General features: G+C 48.5%; 1 long non-coding RNA gene across 1 annotated transcript; it reads left to right on the top strand.

Annotated features, from left to right (window-relative positions):
• The first annotated feature begins 1228 nt into the window (after positions 1–1228).
• On the top strand, positions 1229–2864 carry LOC138769938 (uncharacterized). Its single transcript, XR_011359354.1, has 3 exons — positions 1229–1262; positions 1702–1742; positions 2105–2864. It is a non-coding gene; the product is annotated as an uncharacterized lncRNA (long non-coding RNA).
• Positions 2865–11751: the final 8887 nt, after the last annotated feature.

Here is an 11751-nt window from a genome sequence, read left to right as displayed (position 1 = left end):
GCTGGTAAAGCTGGGTGACCTCCATTATACTGACTACTATACAAGATGCTGGGAAAGCTGGGTGACCTCCATGATACTACTATACAAGATGCTGGGAAAGCTGGGTGACCTTCATGATACTACTATACAAGATGCTGGGAAAGCTGGGTGACCTCCATGATACTTCTATACAAGATGCTGGGAAAGCTGGGTGACCTCCATGTTACTACTATACAAGGTGCTGGGAAAGCTGGGTGACCTCCATGATACTACTATACAAGATGCTGGGAAAGCTGGGTGACCTCCATGATACTACTATACAAGATGCTGGGAAAGCTGGGTGACCTCCATGATACTACTATACAAGATGCTGGGAAAGCTGGGTGACCTCCATGATACTACTATACAAGATGCTGGGAAAGCTGGGTGACCTCCATGATACTACTATACAAGATGCTGGGAAAGCTGGGTGACCTCCATGATACTACAATACAAGATGCTGGGAAAGCTGGATGAACTCTATGATAGTACTATACAAGATGCTGGGAAAGCTGGGTGACCTCCATGATACTACTATACAAGATGCTGGGAAAGCTGGGTGACCGCCATTATACTGACTACTATACAAGATGCTGGGAAAGCTGGGTGACCTCCATGATACTACTATACAAGATGCTGGGAAAGCTGGGTGACCTTCATGATACTACTATACAAGATGCTGGGAAAGCTGGGTGACCTCCATGATACTTCTATACAAGATGCTGGGAAAGCTGGGTGACCTCCATGTTACTACTATACAAGGTGCTGGGAAAGCTGGGTGACCTCCATGATACTACTATACAAGATGCTGGGAAAGCTGGGTGACCTCCATGATACTACTATACAAGATGCTGGGAAAGCTGGGTGACCTCCATGATACTACTATACAAGATGCTGGGAAAGCTGGGTGACCTCCATGATACTACTATACAAGATGCTGGGAAAGCTGGGTGACCTCCATGATACTACTATACAAGATGCTGGGAAAGCTGGGTGACCTCCATGATACTACAATACAAGATGCTGGGAAAGCTGGATGAACTCTATGATAGTACTATACAAGATGCTGGGAAAGCTGGGTGACCTCCATGATACTACTATACAAGATGCTGGGAAAGCTGGGTGACCGCCATTATACTGACTACTGTATGTGTTGCTGTTAGTGTTGTCCATGTTACTTCTTTTATATACATTTTCTCTTATCCCGCAGGCAACAAATTCAAATGCAAACAAAGAAATGCAAAGTAAGTAACAGCTCCGCCCATTGTTTGCCCCGCCCCTTGCCCCGCCCCTACTTCGATACCTGGACTGTTCTCAACCTCATATTAAGACTTTTTAGAATTGTTTACCAGATGGAACCTTCAGTGTCGCCTCCTGCAGGATGAAAACTGCCATATAGTCAGCGAGCAGATGGCGCTGCGCCGGTTCCCATAATAGGCCCCTCTGCCCACCTTCTGCCCCTCAGCTTCCCTTCTGTCCCTAGAACTGGCATGTCCGTTGTACAGCCTCTGTAGTGTGAACCTACCCATAGAAAGTGAATGGTGAAACTTGTCATTCCCACAGCTGCCACCGGGGGGGGACATTTCATACAGTCCCTTGCTTTACAACACGCTGTAATACCGCCCGTGACGCTGGTTGTTATTATGTCAGATGTTCTAATACTTATCTTACTATTTCTTTTAGTGAATCCCAGTCTGACGGACGGCAGCCACTACAAACACAAAGTGAGTGGTGGTTGGGGGTCTTAAAGGGGGGCTCCACACTGGTCAATGCGCACACTCAGCGATCAGTCAATCCAGATCCCTGAGGATACATAGTGATGAGATGTATGGAGGGGAGGATACATAGCCTTACTATGTTACTATGTATTAAGATATCTGAAGGGGCGGAGTCATACTTAAAGGGGTGGAGGCAGAGTCAGAAATCTGGAGGGGCAGAGGCAGATATATGAAGGGGCGGAGTCATAATTAAATGGGTAGTGGTGAAGTCAGATATATGAAGGGGCGGAGTCAGATATCTGAAGGGGCGGAGCTGTACTTTGTCCCATGTAACCCTTTGTTATCTCTTGTATGCGTTCTCTCGGCAGCTCCTGCAGGAAGTGTATAGCCGGGGGTCTCCTGGCCTCTTTCGGGTCTTCCATGCTCCATTTCTGCTGCTGGATTCAGTCTCTGGACTCCCCCTCCATGGAGAAGGGATGGAAAGGACCGGACCCCCTCCTGTCAGTGTCCCACATAGCGTGTTCAGTGCATGCGTGACCCCCCCAGCCCCCCTCCCCCCCTTACACACACAGAGAGCGTTCATCCCTACACCCAGACGGGGGCGCTCTCACTGAGCAGACACTCCACCCTCACTCACTGCCTTATCTACAGGAAGAGAATATGAGGTGTTAGCACAAAGCTGCAGGCTATACCCCCCCACCCACCCGTATATACAGACTGTATATAGAGATATAGATACACTATATACATATCACACATATATACAGACACTATATACATGTCACACTATATACACTATATACATACCTCACATATAGATACTCACCCACTATGCACATATCACACATATATACACTACACACATATATACACTATATACACATATCACACATCACACATATATACAGACACTATATACGGTACATATCACACATATATACACTACACACATATATGCACTATATACACATATCACATTATATACATATCACACATATATACACTATATACATATCACACATATATACACTATATACATATCACACATATCACATTATATACATATCACACATATATACACTATATACATATAACACATATCACATTATATACATATCACACATATATACAGACACTATATACTGTACATATCACACATATATACACTATATACATATCACACATATATACACTATATACATATCACACATATATACAGACACTATATACTGTACATATCACACATATATACACTATATACATATCACACATATATACACTATATACATATCACACATATATACACTATATACATATCACACATATATACACTATATACATATCACACATATATACACTATATACATATCACACATCACACATATATACAGACACTATATACTGTACATATCACACATATATACACTATATACATATCACACATATATACACTATATACATATCACACATATATACACTATATACATATCACACATATCACATTATATACATATCACACATATCACATTATATACATATCACACATATATACAGACACTATATACTGTACATATCACACATATCACACTGAAAACACTATACCCATGTCACACATATATATACACTATCTACACTATACACATATCCCACATATAGATAGAGATTTAAGCAGCAACCAAAAAAGAGGAACCCCCCCCCCCCGGAACAGGAAGCTGAGGGGATTCTGGGTAATGCTGCCCCCCCAGCTGGTCTGCTTGGATGTGAGGGTTAATGATGTGTATACAGCATGTGCCATACACCAGAGAGGATAGAGCTATATATAATAATATATGCGCATGGATAATATATGCAAATTAGTTTTTTTGGCTTTTCCCCGGATGCGGCAATAAAATCTGTTATTTCTATAATTTCTGGTCTTATTACTTCCTGTGACTGGTTGTCTACCATAGAGATTACAGCAACTGTAGAGGGCCCCCTCGTGTCACATACCTGCCCTGCCACACGGGGGGCCCACATAGCTGCCACACGGGGGGCCCACATAGCTGCCACACGGGGGGCCCACATAGCTGCCACACGGGGGACTCACATAGCTGCCCTGCCACACGGGGGGCCCACATAGCTGCCACACGGGGGGCCCACATAGCTGCCACACGGGGGGCCCACATAGCTGCCACACGGGGGGCCCACATAGCTGCCACACGGGGGGCCCACATAGCTGCCACACGGGGGACTCACATAGCTGCCCTGCCACACGGGGGGCCCACATAGCTGCCCTGCCACACGGGGGGCCCACATAGCTGCCACACGGGGGGCCCACATAGCTGCCACACAGGGGGCCCACATAGCTGCCACACGGGGGGCCCACATAGCTGCCACACGGGGGGCCCACATAGCTGCCACACGGGGGGCCCACATAGCTGCCACACGGGGGGCCCACATAGCTGCCACACGGGGGCCCACATAGCTGCCACACGGGGGGCCCACATAGCTGCCACACGGGGGGCCCACATAGCTGCCCTGCCACACGGGGGCCCACATAGCTGCCACACGGGGGACTCGCATAGCTGCCACACGGGGGACTCACATAGCTGCCCTGCCACACGGGGGACCCACATAGCTGCCACACGGGGGGCCCACATAGCTGCCACACGGGGGGCCCACATAGCTGCCCTGCCACACGGGGGGCCCACATAGCTGCCACACGGGGGCCCACAAAGCAGCCCTGCCACACGGGGGGCCCACATAGCTGCCACACGGGGGCCCTCATAGCTGCCACACGGGGGGCCCACATAGCTGCCACACGGGGGCCCACATAGCTGCCACACGGGGGGCCCACATAGCTGCCACACGGGGGGCCCACATAGCTGCCACACGGGGGACTCACATAGCTGCCCTGCCACACGGGGGGCCCACATAGCTGCCACACGGGGGGCCCACATAGCTGCCACACGGGGGGCCCACATAGCTGCCACACGGGGGGCCCACATAGCTGCCACACGGGGGGCCCACATAGCTGCCACACGGGGGACTCACATAGCTGCCCTGCCACACGGGGGGCCCACATAGCTGCCCTGCCACACGGGGGGCCCACATAGCTGCCACACGGGGGGCCCACATAGCTGCCACACAGGGGGCCCACATAGCTGCCACACGGGGGGCCCACATAGCTGCCACACGGGGGGCCCACATAGCTGCCACACGGGGGGCCCACATAGCTGCCACACGGGGGGCCCACATAGCTGCCACACGGGGGCCCACATAGCTGCCACACGGGGGGCCCACATAGCTGCCACACGGGGGGCCCACATAGCTGCCCTGCCACACGGGGGCCCACATAGCTGCCACACGGGGGACTCGCATAGCTGCCACACGGGGGACTCACATAGCTGCCCTGCCACACGGGGGACCCACATAGCTGCCACACGGGGGGCCCACATAGCTGCCACACGGGGGGCCCACATAGCTGCCCTGCCACACGGGGGGCCCACATAGCTGCCACACGGGGGCCCACATAGCTGCCCTGCCACACGGGGGGCCCACATAGCTGCCACACGGGGGCCCTCATAGCTGCCACACGGGGGGCCCACATAGCTGCCACACGGGGGCCCACATAGCTGCCACACGGGGGGCCCACATAGCTGCCACACGGGGGGCCCACATAGCTGCCACACGGGGGGCCCACATAGCTGCCACACGGGGGGCCCACATAGCTGCCACACGGGGGACTCACATAGCTGCCACACGGGGGACTCACATAGCTGCCACATAGCCATAGCATACACATGTTACCTCCTGACAGCCATAGTATACACATGTTACCTCCTGACAGCCATAGCATACACATGTTACCTCCTGACAGCCATAGCATACACATGTTACCTCCTGACAGCCATAGCATACACATGTTACCTCCTGACAGCCATAGCGTACACATGTTACCTCCTGACAGCCATAGCGTACACACGTTACCTCCTGACAGCCATAGCATACACATGTTGCCTCCTGACAGCCATAGCATACACATGTTACCACCTGACAGCCATAGGTCACACATGTTACCTCCTGACAGCCATAGCATACACATGTTACCTCCTGACAGCCATAGCATACACATGTTACCTCCTGACAGCCATAGGATACACATGTTACCTCCTGACAGCCATAGCATACACATGTTACCTCCTGACAGCCATAGCATACACATGTTACCTCCTGACAGCCATAGGGTACACATGTTACCTCCTGACAGCCATAGCATACACATGTTACCTCCTGACAGCCATAGCGTACACATGTTACCTCCTGACAGCCATAGCGTACACACGTCACCTCCTGACAGCCATAGCGTACACATGTTACCTCCTGACAGCCATAGGATACACATGTCATCTCCTGACAGCCATAGGATACACATGTTACCTCCTGACAGCCATAGCGTACACATGTTACCTCCTGACAGCCATAGGAGACACATGTTACCTCCTGACAGCCATAGCGTACACATGTTACCTCCTGACAGCCATAGCGTACACATGTCACCTCCTGACAGCCATAGCATACACATGTTACCTCCTGACAGCCATAGGGTACACATGTCACCTCCTGACAGCCATAGGAGACACATGTTACCTCCTGACAGCCATAGGGTACACATGTTACCTCCTGACAGCCATAGCATACACACGTTACCTCCTGACAGCCATAGCGTACACATGTTACCTCCTGACAGCCATAGGGTACACATGTTACCTCCTGACAGCCACAGCATACACATGTTACCTCCTGACAGCCATAGCATACACATGTTACCTCCTGACAGCCATAGCATACACATGTTACCACCTGACAGCCATAGGTCACACATGTTACCTCCTGACAGCCATAGGATACACATGTTACCTCCTGACAGCCATAGGATACACATGTTACCTCCTGACAGCCATAGCATACACATGTTACCTCCTGACAGCCATAGGATACACATGTTACCACCTGACAGCCATAGGTCACACATGTTACCTCCTGACAGCCATAGGATACACATGTCACCTCCTGACAGCCATAGCATACACATGTTACCTCCTGACAGCCATAGGGTACACATGTCACCTCCTGACAGCCATAGGAGACACATGTTACCTCCTGACAGCCATAGGGTACACATGTTACCTCCTGACAGCCATAGCATACACACGTTACCTCCTGACAGCCATAGCGTACACATGTTACCTCCTGACAGCCATAGCATACACATGTTACCTCCTGACAGCCATAGCGTACACATGTCACCTCCTGACAGCCATAGCATACACATGTTACCTCCTGACAGCCATAGCATACACATGTTACCTCCTGACAGCCATAGCATACACATGTTACCTCCTGACAGCCATAGCATACACATGTTACCTCCTGACAGCCATAGCATACACATGTTACCTCCTGACAGCCATAGCATACACATGTTACCTCCTGACAGCCATAGGGTACACATGTTACCTCCTGACAGCCACAGCATACACATGTTACCTCCTGACAGCCATAGCATACACATGTTACCTCCTGACAGCCATAGCATACACATGTTACCTCCTGACAGCCATAGGATACACATGTTACCACCTGACAGCCATAGGTCACACATGTTACCTCCTGACAGCCATAGGATACACATGTTACCTCCTGACAGCCATAGGATACACATGTTACCTCCTGACAGCCATAGCATACACATGTTACCTCCTGACAGCCATAGGATACACATGTTACCACCTGACAGCCATAGGTCACACATGTTACCTCCTGACAGCCATAGGATACACATGTTACCTCCTGACAGCCATAGCATACACATGTTACCTCCTGACAGCCATAGCATACACATGTTACCTCCTGACAGCCATAGCATACACATGTCACCTCCTGACAGCCATAGCGTACACATGTTACCTCCTGACAGCCATAGCGTACACACGTCACCTCCTGACAGCCATAGCGTACACATGTTACCTCCTGACAGCCATAGGATACACATGTCATCTCCTGACAGCCATAGGATACACATGTTACCTCCTGACAGCCATAGCGTACACATGTTACCTCCTGACAGCCATAGGAGACACATGTTACCTCCTGACAGCCATAGCGTACACATGTTACCTCCTGACAGCCATAGCATACACATGTTACCTCCTGACAGCCATAGCATACACATGTTACCTCCTGACAGCCATAGCGTACACATGTTACCTCCTGACAGCCATAGCGTACACACGTCACCTCCTGACAGCCATAGCGTACACATGTTACCTCCTGACAGCCATAGGATACACATGTCATCTCCTGACAGCCATAGGATACACATGTTACCTCCTGACAGCCATAGCGTACACATGTTACCTCCTGACAGCCATAGGAGACACATGTTACCTCCTGACAGCCATAGCGTACACATGTTACCTCCTGACAGCCATAGCGTACACATGTCACCTCCTGACAGCCATAGCATACACATGTTACCTCCTGACAGCCATAGGGTACACATGTCACCTCCTGACAGCCATAGGAGACACATGTTACCTCCTGACAGCCATAGGGTACACATGTTACCTCCTGACAGCCATAGCATACACATGTTACCTCCTGACAGCCATAGGGTACACATGTTACCTCCTGACAGCCACAGCGTACACATGTTACCTCCTGACAGCCATAGCATACACATGTTACCTCCTGACAGCCATAGCGTACACATGTTACCTCCTGACAGCCATAGCATACACATGTTACCTCCTGACAGCCATAGCATACACATGTTACCTCCTGACAGCCATAGGATACACATGTTACCACCTGACAGCCATAGGTCACACATGTTACCTCCTGACAGCCATAGGATACACATGTTACCTCCTGACAGCCATAGGATACACATGTTACCTCCTGACAGCCATAGGATACACATGTTACCCCCTGACAGCCATAGGAGACACATGTTACCTCCTGACAGCCATAGCGTACACATGTTACCCCCTGACAGCCATAGCGTACACATGTCACCTCCTGACAGCCATAGCATACACATGTTACCCCCTGACAGCCATAGGAGACACATGTTACCTCCTGACAGCCATAGCATACACATGTTACCCCCTGACAGCCATAGCGTACACATGTCACCTCCTGACAGCCATAGCATACACATGTTACCTCCTGACAGCCATAGCGTACACATGTTACCTCCTGACAGCCATAGCGTACACATGTTACCTCCTGACAGCCATAGCATACACATATTACCTCCTGACAGCCATAGCGTACACATGTTACCTCCTGACAGCCATAGCGTACACATGTTACCTCCTGACAGCCATAGCGTACACATGTTACCTCCTGACAGCCATAGCATACACATGTTACCTCCTGACAGCCATAGCGTACACATGTTACCTCCTGACAGCCATAGGGGACATATGTTACCTCGTGACAGCCATAGCATACACATGTTACCTCCTGACAGCCATAGCGTACACATGTCACCTCCTGACAGCCATAGGATACACATGTTACCTCCTGACAGCCATAGCATACACATATTACCTCCTGACAGCCATAGCATACACATGTTACCTCCTGACAGCCATAGCATACACATATTACCTCCTGACAGCCATAGCATACACATGTTACCTCCTGACAGCCATAGCATACACACGTTACCTCCTGACAGCCATAGCATACACGTGTTACCTCCTGACAGCCATAGCGTACACATGTTACCTCCTGACAGCCATAGCATACACACGTTACCTCCTGACAGCCATAGCATACACGTGTTACCTCCTGACAGCCATAGCGTACACATGTTACCTCCTGACAGCCATAGGAGACACATGTTACCTCCTGACAGCCATAGCATACACATGTCACCTCCTGACAGCCATAGGTCACACATGTTACCTCCTGACAGCCATAGCATACACATGTTACCTGCTGGTTCAACAGTTTTTATTAAAATTTTTTAAGATGAATATAATACAAGACATAAGAAAACATAATGATAGTTTGATAATTACAGCTCATCACATCTGATTGATTCCAAATTTGGCATTTACATATAAATCGCAGACAGAATGAAAATCTTTAAGAAGTCCTTTGGGTTGTATCAATGGGCAGAGATATATAGGTATATAGATATATAGGTAAATAGGTATATAGGTAAATAGGTATATATATATATACACTCAGCGGCCACTTTATTAGGTACACCATGCTAGTAACGGGTTGGACCCCCTTTTGCCCTCAGAACTGCCCCAATTCTTGGTGGCATAGATACAACAAGGTGCTGGAAGCTTCCTCAGAGATTTTGGTCCATAGTGACATGATGACATCACACAGTTGCCGCAGATTTGTCGGCTGCACATCCATGATGCCAATCTCCCGTTCCACCACATCCCAAAGATGCTCTATTGGATTGAGATCTGGTGACATGGCGCATTATCCTGCTGAAAGTCGCCATCAGATGTTGGGTCCATTGTGGTCATAAAGGGATGGACATGGTCAGCAACAATACTCAGGTAGGCTGTGGCGTTGCAACCATGCTCAATTGGTACCAAGGGGCCCAAAGAGTGCCAAGAAAATATTCCCCACACCATGACACCACCACCACCAGCCTGAACCGTTGATACAAGGCAGGATGGATCCATGCTTTCATGTTGTTGGCGCCAAATTCTGACCCTACCATCCGAATGTCGCAGCAGAAATCGAGACTCATCAGACCAGGCAACGTTTTTCCAATCTTCTACTGTCCAATTTCGATGAGCTTGTACAAATTGTAGCCTCAGTTTCCTGTTCTTAGCTGAGCGGAGTGGCCCCCGGTGTGGTCTTCTGCTGCTGTAGCCCATCTGCCTCAGAGTTGGCCGTACTGTGCGGTCAGAGATGCTCTTCGGCCTACCTTGGCTGTAACGGTTGGCTATTTGAGTCACTGTTGCCTTTCTATCAGCTGGAACCAGTCTGCCCATTCTCCTCTGACCTCTGGCATCAACAAGGCATTTCCGCCCACAGAACGGCCGCTCACTGGATGGTTTTTCTTTTTCGGACCATTCTCTGTAAACCCTAGAGATGGTTGTGCGTGAAAATCCCAGTAGATCAGCAGTTTCTGAAATACTCAGACCAGCCCTTCTGGCACCAACAACCATGCCACGTTCAAAGGCCTCAAATCACCTTTTTTCCCCATACTGATGCTCGGTTTGAACTGCAGGAGATTGTCTTGACCATGTCTACATGCCTAAATGCACTGAGTTGCCGCCATGTGATTGGCTGATTAGAAATTAAGTGGTAACGTGCAGTTGGACAGGTGTACCTAATAAAGTGGCCGGTGAGTGTATATATATAGGTAAATAGGTATATAGGTAAATAGATATATAATATAGGTATATAGGTAAATAGGTATATAGGTAAATAGATATATAATATAGGTAAATAGGTATATAGATATATAGGTAAATAGATATATAGGTAAATAGGTATATAGGTAAATAGATATATAATCTAGGTTTATAGGTAAATAGGTATATAGATATATAGGTAAATAGGTATATAGGTAAATAGGTATATAGGTAAATAGGTATATAGATATATAGGTAAATAGGTATATAGGTAAATAGGTAAATAGGTATATAGATATATAGGTAAATAGGTATATAGATATATAGGTAAATAGGTATATAGATATATATATAAAATAAAACAAAACTAAAGAGCAAAAATAAGATAGAAGTAAGAAGTTATGAGCAGGAGCTCAGGATAAAGAGGCTTCAATTATTTCTTCTTTAGAGCGAGAGGTAAAACAATGGCCGGATACTTCAATATTCATGTGACTCTTAGTGCGGTTCTGAGTAGAAGTAAAACTTATGGGAGGAATTAGATGCAATGGGGAGATCTTCCTCATATATTTGGCCTTTAGTCATTATGTTAATCTCTTGGTCTATGGAGGGACAAGTCTGATGGTGCGTTT

This window comes from Dendropsophus ebraccatus, chromosome 12 (genome assembly GCF_027789765.1).
Source record: "Dendropsophus ebraccatus isolate aDenEbr1 chromosome 12, aDenEbr1.pat, whole genome shotgun sequence".
Taxonomy (NCBI): Eukaryota; Metazoa; Chordata; class Amphibia; order Anura; family Hylidae; genus Dendropsophus; species Dendropsophus ebraccatus.
The sequence above is the reverse complement of the archived record's forward strand: the minus strand, read 5'-3'. Positions and strand labels throughout refer to the sequence as shown.